Source organism: Hetaerina americana, unplaced genomic scaffold, assembly GCF_022747635.1.
Source record: "Hetaerina americana unplaced genomic scaffold, ioHetAmer1.1.p SCAF_5, whole genome shotgun sequence".
NCBI lineage: Eukaryota > Metazoa > Arthropoda > Insecta > Odonata > Calopterygidae > Hetaerina > Hetaerina americana.
The window spans coordinates 42476028-42491644 of NW_027287095.1; positions in this window are offsets into that span (position 1 = coordinate 42476028).

Here is a 15617-nt window from a genome sequence, read left to right on the forward strand (position 1 = left end):
ATATATATATATATATATATATCAATCTACAATTAAAGATAATCGCGATAACCTCGGAATGGAGTATGGGAAAGGGTTCTCGGACACGAGAAACTGGAGTGTATGGTGATATTTAAAATTAGTTAGCATTTTATTTTCGGGTATTTCGAACTTCTCTGCGGGAAGTTTTCTACTTTTTCGAAAAAAAACTTTGCAAAGGAAAAATATTATTTATTTACGTATGTCAGTCTGTCCGCCAGTCAATTCCCTTTCACTCCTTGCTTTAGTCTCGCCTACCGATGTCATGCGGAGCTGGAACGATTCCCTTGGTGTTGGCAATAAACTCACGCCATTTGTATTAAACTAGTAGTTCAAGTCGCGCATTTATTTCTCCTGCTTCGCCTGACTCCCAACCTCCATTCCCAGGATTCTCAACAATGGTGCAATTCTGTCCATTAATAACGATTTCCCAAGATGCGGTCCACACTTTCTTGTATCTCATTGAACTGATAAATCACCTACAGGTACTTCTGCGTGTGTGCCAACTGCACGACGCATATTCTGAATGAGATCTATCTGACACAAAATCTCATTGACTTTTCCCAGCAACAGTATTTCCACACTGTTTGTTTTATAAAATCAAATTCCTGTAATTCAGCTTCGCGGATGCTCCTAATGTGTTACAATTATGTTAGCAACGCCAATGTATTTTGATCTTCTATCTTAAGATTTAGAAGATATTGTGCAGGAGGATTTAATTGGAGTGACCATTGAGAGGGAAAGCGACAAAAATGAAGACTTAAATGATTACCAATTCGAGCACTTTAGGTTATAACAACCTAATCGGAAAAAGATTGATTGAGGAGATGTGAACAGTGCTCTCCGAGGCCCGTGTTTCATTGAAGTCTAAGCTATATAGTTGCCTTCAGTTTTCGCGGCCCTTTTCTGTGGTTACCTATCAATTAACCATAAGAACAAGGAGTTTTAAAGGACCTGTGAATTCTTAATTCATGCAGGAAAGCATGAAAAACTTGCATGATTACTGATGCAACGCTTGTGCTCACACCGATTATGTCACGCAGTCAAATTTCTTTATGGTGTTTAATTTACATTCGAAACGTTTTCAAAAGAGAATAAAGCGTTCTGGAACAATGAATTCAGCACCAATTTAAAGAAACTGTTCAAAATTACGCGGCAGTAAATTGAATAGAGACACTTGCTGATGTCTAAGCTCCTCTAGGCTGCACGCGATCTAATTTGGCAATAAATCCAACTTCATGAGGATCCCATATAGTCTAAATGAGGCCAAGCAGTCTATTCAAAATTATGCGCAGCGTATGATAGCATTGCTCTTTAACCTTTCTGCCACATTTCCCATATACTCTTCTAATGTATCTTAATTTTTGTTAGCCTGCTCACTATACCCGGAACGTTTCACCCAAGAGAGGTCGTGAGTGAGGGTAACGCCTATGCGTTTAATCGATTCACTTTCTATTTCGGTATTCCTGATTCGGGAGGGAACAACTCTTAGTCTAAAAATTCATCGCTACACACTTTTTTAAAGTTTAATTCTAATTTCCACGTGTGGCACCAAAGCTGTTTAGCATTGCGGTCGTCGGCTAAGGCTACCTAATTCTCTGGACTATTAAACGAAAGCTTTTTTAAAATCTAGAAAAACCGCGTCCACTGGTACCCGTACGTTACCCTCTTCCGAAGCAAAGATATTATGAACATTAAGCGCAAGCTGCATCTCACGGGATTTACCTATTTGGAAACCTTGCTGGTTTTCAATAACTCTTAACTATCGGGGGGTATCATTATCGAACTAAAATTATATGTTCCATACCCTTACATGCAACGGATGTTAGGGAAATAGGTCTGCAATTACTCGGTTCTTCGGTGTCTCGGATTTTAAATATAGGTGTTACACTAGCCATTTACCAGTAACTGAGAACTTGTGATCTACTAAGGGCTTCTCAAATATAATTTCTAGATAGGGTGCAATATCCAATGATCGTTCCTTAAATACGAGTATGCGAGCGGGTATGGTATTTGATCGGGCCTAGAGGATTGATTAGGCTTATTGGTTGGCGGGAACGATTTGGTAAGCTATCTGATACATTCGATGTGACATTGATGAAGACGCTTCGAAAAAAGGAATTTAATAAGTTGACCTCTTCCAAACTGCTGATTACTCTTTCCCCTTTATCGTTTTTGTGTTAATTAACTGTAGACTAAATTCCCCGAACCTCTCCGACATGCGACCAAAATCCTTTTGAATTCTCGTTTACATTTTCTATTAATACGATAATTTTCAATTGAATTCGTTGAACGCTTTCCGAAATTCATCGCGGTAGTCCAGGGGGTAGAGCGTTAGACTACTGACCGGAGGGTCCCGGGTTCGATTTCCGGGCAAGGCACTCTGGGCACCTGCAGCTCCACCCAAGCTATGTATTTTCGGGTACCAGCTCTTCCTGGGAAACCTTAACCAACAGAGGGAAAGGAATGCCCCCTACCCTGATGGGTGAATTTCACACGCCGTCGGGCTTTTTACTGGGTGAACTCTACCATCACCTACAAAACCGACCTTCGAGTTGATTACTGTGTTTATGGTTTATAGCCTTTGACGTCGCAATGCTTTTCTAGCCTCCGCGTTGCACCATATAGGTTCCGCTTTATCTTTAATATATTTACTTGGAATGAACCCGTCGACTGCTGAGCGCGTGATGTCAAGAAAGTGATTCCACGTATCCTCAGTAATTTGGTGACTACTACATTTCTTAAAATTTGCAAATTGACTCTGTAGCTTGCATTTTAGGTCATTATAGTCCCCTTCTTTAAACAAGTAAATTTTTCTTCCAGGATTCTTATTTTAGACTCCTCATAAGGAAAGCGTCTACGTATTTACCTCTATGTGGTCACTAATTATTTTTGTAGCTTCTGTAGTTAGGACTTTCTCGGGTATGCTCGTTGCTAACATATCAAAGATATTACCGCTCCTAGGTGGTGAAGCGACAAGTTGATGTATGGCGTTCAACGTAAATGAATGTAATAGCGCCTCCGAGGTATTTTTGTCTTTCGCCCAATCTTTATTTTTTTAATTTTAGTATCCTGCAATTAGAAGTATATGTACACATATCAAGGGCGTGGGATATTGAAATCTCCCCTGATTATAACATCGCGATCATTATGTTGGGATAAGAAACCTTTGATTTGCTGATCTAATTCTAGTATTAAATTGTCTCTGTCGACTGGCGATCTGTAAAATGCACATACATAAATTGCTTTGGATTGAGGACTTTTGATTGAGCACCAAACGCTTTCCAAACTATTACCCGGAATTTCCTCAGCCCTGTGACTCAAAGAGTTTTTAACTGCAATAAAGACATCCCCCCGATTCTATTTACTCTATCAGTTCTGTAACAGAAAAGGAATATGGCAAAATTCCACTGCCGGTGATGTCAGTGGATAGCCAACTTTCAGTTACAATAATTATATCTGCACCTGTGCTTTGTATAAGATTATGATATTCAGTGACTTCATTTTTTAAACTTCGGCAATCAACTACGAACAAATATGATGTTACCTTTAAGTTACGGTTGGTCGAATATTTAACAGGGATCGTTTTTTTTATTATTATCGAATCTCACATACAATTTTCTGTCCGACGCTATCTGAATCATATTAAGTGATCTATTGTATGCTTATCTAGCACTAATCCTCAATGCATTAAAAGCTAAACTATTTGACAAATAGGGATTTAGAGACCCACTATTTGATCTACCCGCTGACCAACACGTCAATCTAAAAATGCCCTGAATTGCTCTAATATCCCACCCGCTACACACCTGGTGGCCTCAGACATGTATTGAACCCAAGAACGGATCAGAGGGTTACTACACGATTGGATCGCCGGGTGAAGGTCAACAAAGGACGCCCCGATATCCATGCAGAAATGACGCAACCTCTGATTTATGCCTACTACTCGGCTCGGCATACCAGAGGTCCACGATCAACCCTCGGGACAATGCTACAGATCGCGAGCATCACATCAACCCCATCGATGCCACCCACCCGTTTCGCTTCTGAGTTCAATTCCCTGAAGGAACGTAGAATCTCCTCAGCCCCGCGATCCACGGCATCACTGACGCCTAAAGTGAACGTCAATAATGAAGTAGGGAGAGATAAAGAAGAACAATTAGAAAAAATTGGGTGATCAAAAAACAATAGCAAATCTTGCAAATAATTCAAATTCCTTTTAGTGGTACACCCACGGTCCTCTAGATGAAGCAAATTAATCTAATTTCTTATTCATAAATACGTTTTGGTATGATTTAGACCTTTCGAAGTGGTGCAAGTCCACGATGTGAATTATTTAACTCACAATTATGGCTCGCGAGGAATATTTTACTCGCTGAAGTAGTGTTTCGTAGCATTATATCATTATGTGAGATAACGATATAATAAGTAAGATATGATAATGTAAGATAATGATTAAGGCTGACACTGAGGAATTCCCTTGATAATAGGAAATTAACATAATACGCAGACATCGCGTTATTGGGTCACTACGATAAATATTTTTCAGGCTGAAGATGCTACACTGTAGTGAAACTATTTGCAGGGTAAAAATATTTTCTGTGGAAGGCAAAGTTTCTATATTGTGCTAAATTCCTATCGTCATTAAATATTATTTAAGCGAAATTTACTAACGCCACTCAAACGTCCAAATTGAACGACCCCGAGTTTTGAAAGTAGACACAAGATCCAGAAACGTAGTTTTGAGACCGTTAACATTAATTTCAATTGATTAAATTAGAAAGCATAATTTCATCGATGCCATATTAGAAGAAAATTTTTAATTTCTTTTGTTATAAAAAATATACAGATACGTGTGTGTGTGTGTATATATATAGTATATGTATGTATATATTTATACACACACACGTATCTGTATATTTTTTATAAGAAAAAAATTACAATTAAAATTAAACAAAGGGCATCTACAGCTACACCCAAGCTATGTGATTTTTCGGATATCGGATCTTTCTGGGAAACCATAATCGGCACAGGGAAAGGAACTGGTCCCCCTACCTTAAGGTGTGAATTTCACAACTTGTACTGGGTGAACTCTACCATCACCTAAAAACCGACCTTCGGGTTGATTACTGTATATACTGTATATACTGTGTATATATATATATATATATATATATATATATATATATATATATATATATATATATCCCCGGACTACAACCTTGACGTGGTGGAAGGGCTTGTGCGTTCCGATGACCCCTGAAGCTGTGCTGGCGGGAGTAATAAAAATTGCTCCTGGTAGGGTCACCCATGCCAGATAGGTCGAAGGTTAGGAGCCAGACGAAAGGTAGTCCACGCAGCGTCTGTTCCTCAGTGAGGCGGCTGCAATGGCGTCTGACCCAAGTGGGGCGGCCAGTAAGTGATGGTGTCACGTTGAAAACACTATTGAGGAAGGCAACGGGAAACCACCTCAATTATCATTCCCAGGAACAATGTGATGGACAATAGAGATATTTTGAGTCCTGGCAACCACGGGGCTCGGCCCAATCGGCCGTGTGTCGTGCCCGGCAGCGGGGGAGGCAAGGCTTCCGCGGTCGTCATCCCACGAAACCCTTGCAAGGGAAAACCAGCAGCAGCAGGACAGAAGACGCAGGAGAAGAAGACCAAATTAGTTAGAATAGGAACGTGGAATGTTAGGACAATGATGAGGACAGGGAAATTGGAGAATGTTAAGCGAGAGATGGAAAGGGGAAATATAGATATTTTAGGTCTATGCGAGGTGAGATGGAAAGATAGCGGGGATTACTGGAGTGATAAGTATAGAATAATATACAGCGGTGGGGACGAGAGCCAACGAGGGGTTGCCATAGTATTAAATGAAGAGGTAGGAAGAAGCGTAGTCAACATAGAGCATGTAACGGATAGAATACTACTAGTGGAGATAAAAGCAGAACCGACGAACTTAGTTATTATTCAGGTATACATGCCACCGAGCAACCATAAGGAAGAAGAGGTCGATAGGATATACGATCAGTTAGAGGACATGATCGCGTTTGTTCCTGCAGGGAAACATTTGATAGTGATGGGGGATTGGAATGCGACGGTAGGCGAAGGAAGAGATGGTGATGAGGTAGGGGACTACGGTTTAGGCACGAGGAATGACCGCGGGGAGAAAGCAGTTGAGTTCTGCAGGAGACAGGGGTTAGTCATCACCAACACTTGGTTTAGACACCACAAAAGACGCAGGTATACATGGAAAATGCCAGGTGACTCAGGAAGATATCAGCTAGATTATATCCTGGTTAGACACAGGTTTAGGAATAGTGTGATAAATTCCCACAGCTTCCCGGGAGCGGATGCGGACTCAGACCACAATTTAGTTGTTATGAAATGTAGCGTACGTTTCAAAAAGATAAGGCAGGGGCGGCGAGTTAGAAAATGGAATGTAGAAGCATTAAATGGGTTGAAAAGGAAGGAATACAAACAGGCGGTAGAGAAAATCATGGAGGATGGTAAAGGCTTAGTACTATCGAAGAAAAATGGGAAATGATCAAGAAAGGGTTGTCTAAAGCCGCAAAAGACACTATTGGAACCGTTAACGCTAAAAGGACTAGGAAACCATGGATCACGGATGAGGTGATTACAAAGATGGATGAGCGACGAAAATGGAAGAATGTAAATACAGAGTTAGGCAAAATGAAGTACAAAGAATTAAACAATAAATTGAGGCGGGCAACAAATAAAGCAAAAGAAGCATGGTGGAAGACGCAGTGCGAGGATATGGAAAGTCTGCAGAGGAAGGGTGAAATCGGTGCGCTGTACAGCAAAGTTAAATCGTTATCGGGAAGTAAGAAAGGAAGAGCTATGCTAACAGTTAGAGATAAGGCGGGTAAGGTAAGAGTTGACGCAGGAAAGATCCAAGAGAGATGGAAGGAGTATATAGAAGAACTGTATAGTAAAGAACTCAGACCAACAAAGTTAGACATTGAAAAAGAATATGACGTAGAGGAAGACAGCTTAGGTCCAGGCATACTAGACAATGAGATAGAAAGGGCATTAAGGGAGATGAAACTAAATAAGGCCGTGGGGATTGATAACATTCCCGCGGAACTATTGAAATGTTTAGGAAAATGTGGGAGGAAGAGGCTATATGGGCTGATTCGTAGTATTTATGAGGAAGGAATCTGGCCGGAAGACTTTGTGAGATCAGTTTTAGTTCATATTCCGAAAAAGGTAAAGGCTACATCATGTGAAGACTACAGGACGATAAGTTTGATATCCCACGCAGCTAAGGTTGTTCTCAGGATCATAAACAAAAGGAAAGAGAGTAGAGTAAATGATTACTTAGGGGATGATCAGTTTGGGTTTATGAAGGAGAGAGGTACGCGTGATGCCATTGCAGTAATGAGATTATTAATCGAGAGGAATATAGAACTCAACCAGGAGGTATTTGCCTGTTTCGTAGATTTCGAAAAAGCGTTTGATAGAGTGAACTGGGAAAAACTAATGAGTGTATTGCAGAGAATAGGAATAGATTGGAGGGAAAGGAGGCTAATCCGCAACCTGCACATGTCTGAGACTGCTCAGGTGCGGGTGGGAAACTGGGAGTCCGGATGAGCAGTGTTAGGAAGGGGTGTAAGGCAGGGTTGCCCATTATCACCGTTGATGTTCAACCTGTATGCAGAGGAAATGATCAAAGAGGCATGGGAAGATCTGGAGGTAGGAATGAAAGTGGGCGGGGAATTCGAAAAATCAGTTAGGTTTGCTGATGACCAAGCTTTAGTTTGTCAGTCAGCCAAGGGGTTGCAAGTATTGCTGAGTGAATTGGAAATTCAGTGCGACAGGTATGGGATGAAAATCAATATTAATAAAACAAAGTTTATGCGATTTTCTAGACAGAAAAAGGCTAAGCTCAACATTAAAATAGGAGGGCAAAAACTAGAGCAGGTAGAACAGTTTACGTATCTCTGTATCTATGTCGGTAGTGTTTCGGACCAACACGGTCAAAGTAGTTAGGACGTAAGGAGAAGAATTGCACTAGGCAAAGAGGCTTTCACAAGGAGGAGGGAATTGATGGCAGGGACGTTGAGTAAGGATGTTAAGAAAAGACTCGTAAAAACTTTGATATGGAGCGTAGCTATGTACGGCGCGGAAACGTGGTCATTGAAGCAGGAGGATAGACGTAGACTGGAGGCTTTTGAAATGTGGGTGTGGAGAAGAATGGAGAAGGTGAAATGGACAGAGAAGAAAACAAATGAGGAAGTACTTGGTATGGTGGGCGAAGAGAGGGGTTTGTTGGGAGAAATCCTATGGAGGCAGGAAAAGTGGATGAGGGGTGTACTGACCGGCAGTGGGATGTTGAAGACTGTAATTGAGGGGAGAATGTTAGGCAAGCGAGGAAAAGGAAGGAACAGGATAGGGATGTTGGACTGGATGAAGGGAGGAAAAAAGTACTCAGAGCTGATGAGGGACCTGATGTAGGGTAGGATGTTGTGTTTTGCTAGGGGTCACAAATTATTATATTAGTAATTATGTCCATCCAAAAACCTACCTTAACCGGTAGATTACCTAATAATATATATATATATATATACTACCTTGATCAAAAAGTTCCCGGAATAACCACCGTGTGGCGCTCCCATCGTTCCGATTTGAGTTCTGTTTTTTTTGTTAAATTGGTACATCTGTTGTTGATATTCCCTTTAAATCTTAGTGTCATAACTTGACATTTGCAAAAGTTACGTAGCCAAGAGTACATCTATCTCTGTGTGTGTTGGCGATTTTTTACAATTTCAGAAATGGATTTAAATTTGCAACAACGAACTTGTATTAAATTTTGCGTAAAAAACGGATTTAGTGGCGCACGGACGTTGGAAATGTTGGAAAAGTGTTTCGGCAACGATTCTCTAAAAAAAACGGTCGTTTACCAGTGGCACGAGCGGTTCAGAAGTGGTCGTGAGTCAATCGAAGATGATGAACGCAGTGGCAGACCATCGACATCGAAAGTCGGTGAAAAAATTGATAAAGTAAAAGAAATGTTGGTCAATAACCGCAAATTAACCATCAGAGAAATAGCGGAGGACTTGAACATTGCCTATGGATCCGCCCAAGACATTGTGGTTAATGATTTGGGTTTCCGTCGAGAAGCAGCAAAGTTGGTGCCAAAAGACCTCAATTTCATGCAAAAAAGAGACCGTGTTGACGTCGTAAAAGACATGATTTGCGAGGCTGAATCCGATCCCACATTCATCAAAAGGATCATTACTGGAGACGAGACGTGGGTTTATGAGTACGACACGCAATCCAGACATCAGGCAAGTGAATGGCGTTCACCAAATGAGCCGAGACCAAAAAAACCACGTCGTTTTCAGTCAAAAAAGAAGGCAATGCTGACGGTTTTCATGGATTACAACGGTGTAGTGCATCATGAATTTTTGCCAGAAGGCCAGACAGTAAACAAAGAGTATTATTTGGGCGTTATGAGACGTTTGCGTGAAGCAATTCGCCGAAAGAGACCAGAAATGTGGGCAGAAAACTCGTGGATTTTGCACCATGATAACGCACCGTCGCACAGTGCTATCATTATTCGTAATTTTTTGACGAAAAATGCAACAAATACCATCCAACAGCCACCGAATTCACCTGATTTGGCTCCCTGTGACTTCTTTCTGTTCAATCGAGTTAAAAAACCATTACGGGGAACGCGTTTTAGCAGCCGAGAGGAAGTAATGGAAAAATCGCAGGAAGCACTGATGGACATACCGAAAACCGAATATAAAAAATGTTTCGAGGATTGGATCAAGCGCTGGCATAAGTGTGTTGCAGTCGATGGGGATTACTTTGAAGGGGACAATATAGATTTAGATGAATAAACTTGTATTTTTAATTTTCTGAATAAATTCCGGGAAATTTTTGATCAAGGTAGTATATATATATATATATATATATATATATATATATATATATATATATATATATATATGTATATATTCATATTTTCACCAGTTAGTATCGAGATTGATCGTCTACAACAGTGGTGGTCACACACGGCCAATAGCCACCGACTCGCAAACTAATGTGCTTGGACCCACAAATAAAACATTAATTGGCGTTGGAGGGGGATACCGGAGAACAATGATACTTTGAGAAGCCAAAGTCAGATACCTATTCTTCTTTCTTCGCCTTGTCAGCCGATTTAGATATGTCTAGGGCAGGGTATCTGTTATGCAAATAACCCCAAGGACCCCATTTGAGGGAAATAGTAACATCAATACTACGTCCAATAGCCTTATATTTTTATCTTTGCAATTCCGAAGAAATCCAGCCTGGATGTGGGACCACATGGAGAAGATGTCCTTGATCTTATAGTTTACCTTATTGACCAACCTCATTCCGTGAAGAGGTCCAAAAACAAATCAAAACCACAGCGCTAATTTCCAAAAAGCAACATATCCAAGCATATATCATATCCAAGCATATAAAGCAACATATCCCAACTTGAGCGACGGAAATTTGAGGGGTTTGTATGTTTAGGCCATTATGAATTTTTATATTCATTGAATATCATAACTGAACCATTTTTACGGCTACCTTTTGCGAAGATTACATTGAATCTCCCTTAAAGTGTGATTATAAACGAATAATTATGATCAATATAACGTGAAACTTCCTTGCTACAATTTATATTTGACAAAATACGCGATGAGTTCCTAATCTAATCTTCTGAGAGGACCCCAGAACAATTTACATTGCGATGAGCATGAAAAGCTATTGTATTCAAGACTCTATGCTGCACATTTGGGCATACGAGCTCGTAGATATCGCATAGCAAAAAATAATGAAAGTTATTATAAATAATATTTGATAGATTTTCGATAACACATACAAACTTGATACACGAGTTAACAATAATAACGAACTGAATATCATACATGACAATCAAGATCTAATGGCTCAAACTCTACGATGTGATCTTATTAAAAAAAGTAGGAAATAGTAGAAGTTTGGTGAGATATCAGTATTTACTTGGTGACATTTTTCAAATTCAAGAATTATATTATTACTTATTGGGGGCTCCATGCTTCGTGGGGAGCAGAAAATTGTGCACTAATACCCAGTTTTGTCTATTTCAAATTCCTCGTTGATGCGACACTATTCACCAAGACAGGTTAACATTCATTGTGCCAAAAATTAATTAGCCTTTTTTAATCGAGTGTAAATCAAAATTTTCATCCACCGTATTTTTTTGTGAGAAATTGGTTCGAGTAGATCTTACGAAATAGCATGGTATTACTTAAGCCAGAAACCGTTGGATTTATTGACACATTTTTCCGGAGTAAAGAAGGGAATTACGGAAGTGGAGATATAATTCAATTTAATACGAGTAAATGGGTTTCTGGGTTGCGGTGGCTGGAGGAATGCGACGCTTGAAATAAATGAGATTGATTTTCATTCCTTTTCCTTATTTGGGGTTTTATCAACCAAGAAGCCCTCAGAATAAGGGCGGGCTCATCTCAAACAAACGAATCTTACGCTAAATTTATTACTCGACTCTCCCATTGACCGTTTTCATTCCGTACGTCGGTTTGAAAGGCGAGGGCAGAGCTCACCTGAATCAGGGTAGGCAGTTCCTTTTCCTGTGCCACCAATAATTTCCCAGGATATCTGATACCCGACAAATCGTACAGCTTGGGTAAAGCTGACGATGCCCAAAGGAGTCCTCGGGTCAGTTGTCGAGCGTTCTACCCAGTGAACTAGCTGGACTATCATTTCTCTAACCTATGACTGCTTTATACTTGAAGTTAGAACTGTATTCTCAACACCTCTTTCGCAATTTTATGCCACAATCAATCTGAATAAACTATAATACAGTGCACGTAAATGGTAGTGTGCAACCTGCACGGAGATATTACTTGTGCTTGATCTTTGTTTACCCCACGAAAAAAAAACTACAAATACGACTGGATGACACTCCGGCCGTGACAATAGGCAATAAACGCTCGCTGCTTGCGAAGAACAGCCAATGACAATGGCATATTGATGAGAGAGGAAAACAAGTGGCGTTTGAAGGATCTTCCGTTTCCGAATGCGGGGGTTCGAGCGATTCGTTGCGTCATCTCACATGGCAGGCGACCAACTTGACTCAGGCCCTGCTGCGAATGCTAATCTCGAATTGTTCATCCTCAAGACTCTTAAAATTGCTTCCATAGTCAGAGCGATCGACTGGGCAGGGAGAGAGACGGCGAGCGAGGGAACTTAGAAAGGAATCAGTAATTCTCGTCGGCGGTGAATCCCCAGTTCGCCAGTCTCAACCTCTCCCGTCGGCATAAGATAAGGCTAGGGGGAATGCGTTAGCCTTTGCGTCATTGTCACGACTGTGGTCGGGGCTTGGCGCATGGAGTGGGGCAAGGGTGGGGACAGTGAGCCGATCGCGATGGATAAAAACGTAGCATGAACTAACTGTGAGATAGGAATTTTTCCTTCGGGGAAAACTTTACAATAGCGGCTAAAAACATTGTATCATAGATGGCAGAGAAAAAATCCAGGCGCTGATATCTGGGGAAAGAAACCTAAGATCTCAGTATTAGTACCTAAGACAATATTCCTAGGTGCCGGCAGTTACCTTGCAACTGTAGCCCAGGGTAGCAATATTAGTTGGTTCCCGTTACCGAGGCACCATTGTCAATAACAATCCTGCTTAAAATATAAATTATATTGGCAACTGCTCAAGTTTATGATAGTGTGTAATTGACCAGGGTAACATCCTTCGGTAGCGAGGAAGAATCTCTGTAGCTAAAATTAATATATCTGGACGGAATACCAATTAATAAATTTTTTTCTACATTGGAACAAACCATTTGAAATATAACATCAGCAATGGTTCCAAGGTTAAGAAAAGTAGGTAAAGGTACTTCGGTCCTAATATCCAGGTCAGGAATCCTAAGTACCCGATATTTAAGTACTAATGCATTTCTGCATTGCCTCTTTTGATAAGACACCTATCATTGATGCCTGTTGAACTCTCTCTGCCTGATTGGACCACAATCCAAGGTGCTGGTGAATTCAATGATATTAAGTTCAACTTCGTGGAACTTCATGATGAATATGGACAAAACAAACTTTATAGGTTCTACATTTTTTTATTTAAACGACCGGCTTCGTCGAACAATCGGCATCTTCCTTCACTTCCCCATCTCCTCTCTCTCTTCTTCGTCTCTCAAACTTTCCAGTTCTCTCACCACTTTAACAACTCAACCTTCAACAACCTCTCCCCTTTCACCTACCAATCTTCTCCAACCACATCCATCTGGGTATACATATATATTCGTCAACTACCTGTATCTGTACCTGAAGATGTCATCTGCCCGGCGAAACTGGTCGCTTGGATAGATAACGGTGGAAAAAGCTTTGCTTTGTCTCTGTTAAAGGTACTGGTATCCAGGGCCAACATCCAAAGTAATTATCAGTTCCCAGCCACCAGCACTGGTACCGATCCCTGAAAATAAAGCGAAAGAGGAAAAAGGGGCTCCTCAAAGCCTAAAGATTGTTCAGTCAGAGACTGGCTGCTCAGCGAAGAAGCCCGTCAATCATAATGGTAACTTGGCATAACGGTTGAACGGAGTGCATTATTTCCACCCGTTATACAATACGGAGTATGTTTCCTCACCGACTGATGACAATTGCTTTTCTGTCGACTATGTAGGACCTATGATGTGGCGGAAGGTTGGGTTTCTTTACTCTATTGACCAAGGGGCCAGCCCTTGCGGTGACGAGCATTTATTTTGCACAAAAGAATGGATGTTGCTCATACTACTGGCGGAAAGCTCGCCGAAACTAGGGAAGCAGGAAGTTATATGATTGATCGTTGGAATCCATAGGGTTTCACCATCCTCCCTTTCCCCTACAGTGAGGATATATGCATACAATACCCTTCCTCTTAGCCGACAACTGCCATCCCTGGACTCTGACTGGATAAGCGAACTGGCAAATCCGAAAACAGAATCAAAATGACATTTCAAGCCAAGAATCATGATGAAACACGAGTATATTTATTGTATCATGCAATTTTTTTCTAATAATGAAGTTTTCTGAATAACATAATACCTACTGGTGGAAAATATATATAATTTTAACGTGATGTAAAACAAATTAGGTACTGTGAGGCCTAATAACCTAGTGGGTAGGTAGAGCGTTCCATTACTACCCATAGGTTTGACAGATGGATACCCTCCTGTGTATAAATGATGGTTTCCGGCGTAACTTTATGAAATCGATTCATAATGGAAATGAAAAACAGAGACTTTGCCATTTAACTGATAATTAATTACGATACGACCCGAGTTTCGACGTTCAACGCCATCTTCAGGTTCCCGAAGGTACCTGAAGATGACGCTGAACGTCTATACCCGGGTCGTATCGTTATAAATTTTCAGTGGAATCAAAAAGTTACTATTTTTTCATTTCTCTACTAGGCACTACCAGCTTTAACCAAGCTGTATACTTTTTCCAAAAATAATCCTGGGAAACCTGAGGCAGCACATAAAAAGGACTACGCCTCCGTTCCCTAATGTGCGTATTTTACATGCCGGTGGGTTTGTTATTATACAGAGGTGAGCTCTAGCTCCAACGAACAAAGCAACCTTCAGAATGATTGCTGTAGTTAACTCGGGGAAAGAGTGGAAAGAAAGATAAAAAGTCATCTGCTGTGAGGTCAACGTTCACGTAAGGTCAAACTTTGACATTTTACCTTTGCATGGGTCAATGTTCGATCCTGAAGAAACGGACGCTCCGCAAGTGTGCATAGTTGTACCATTTCTCCCCGCTGCCAAAATCACATGAGAGGTTGGTTTCAGATTAATTTTTAAAACTATTTCACAACACAGGGCACTTCTCATGGATTAGAGATTTCTATCCCTTAGCAGTTAATCGTAAATAATAGTACCAATTAGAAGTAGGTTTTGGTTCGTAAACAAAATTTCACATCTTCGCTGAGTGTTTCCTCCAATGCCAAAACTCTTACCTGCCCTAAATTTTTTCTCTACACAGTATATGTTTTCCTCCAGCCTTCCCTCAACCTAAAAAGTCTGTTCTCTCTCTCTTCCCTATGGCCTAACATTACCACGGTCGTCAACATCCAACTGCCCCCGTCCATGTTTTTTGTCTGTCTCCATTCTCAATAGCTAAAGTAGATAACGCTGAGAACGAGACCATAAGTCACGACAATTTGCTGGGCTACTTTAATAATCTGTTCACGAAAGAAGAAGAAAACTAAAAAAATGTAAATGAAAACACTGGGGAATTAGGATAATGACTAAGAAGGTGGAAAAATTATTAAAACTGCCGGACACGACACCGACAATGTTTGTACATCTACGAATATCATTGAAAAACACTGAGAATTAAATACAGAAACACATGTTACTTGTAGTTCATACAAAAAAATTTTGGCTGAGCCAACAGAAATCTACTTTCGGGAATTTACAGCAGATAGGACTGCTGTCACATTTAATTTTAGTAATAAAAAATATGAACAACCACTATCATAAATCACTATAGCCAGCAACGAAAATAAAACGGCTTTAGTTATTCTAGGTCTTGGG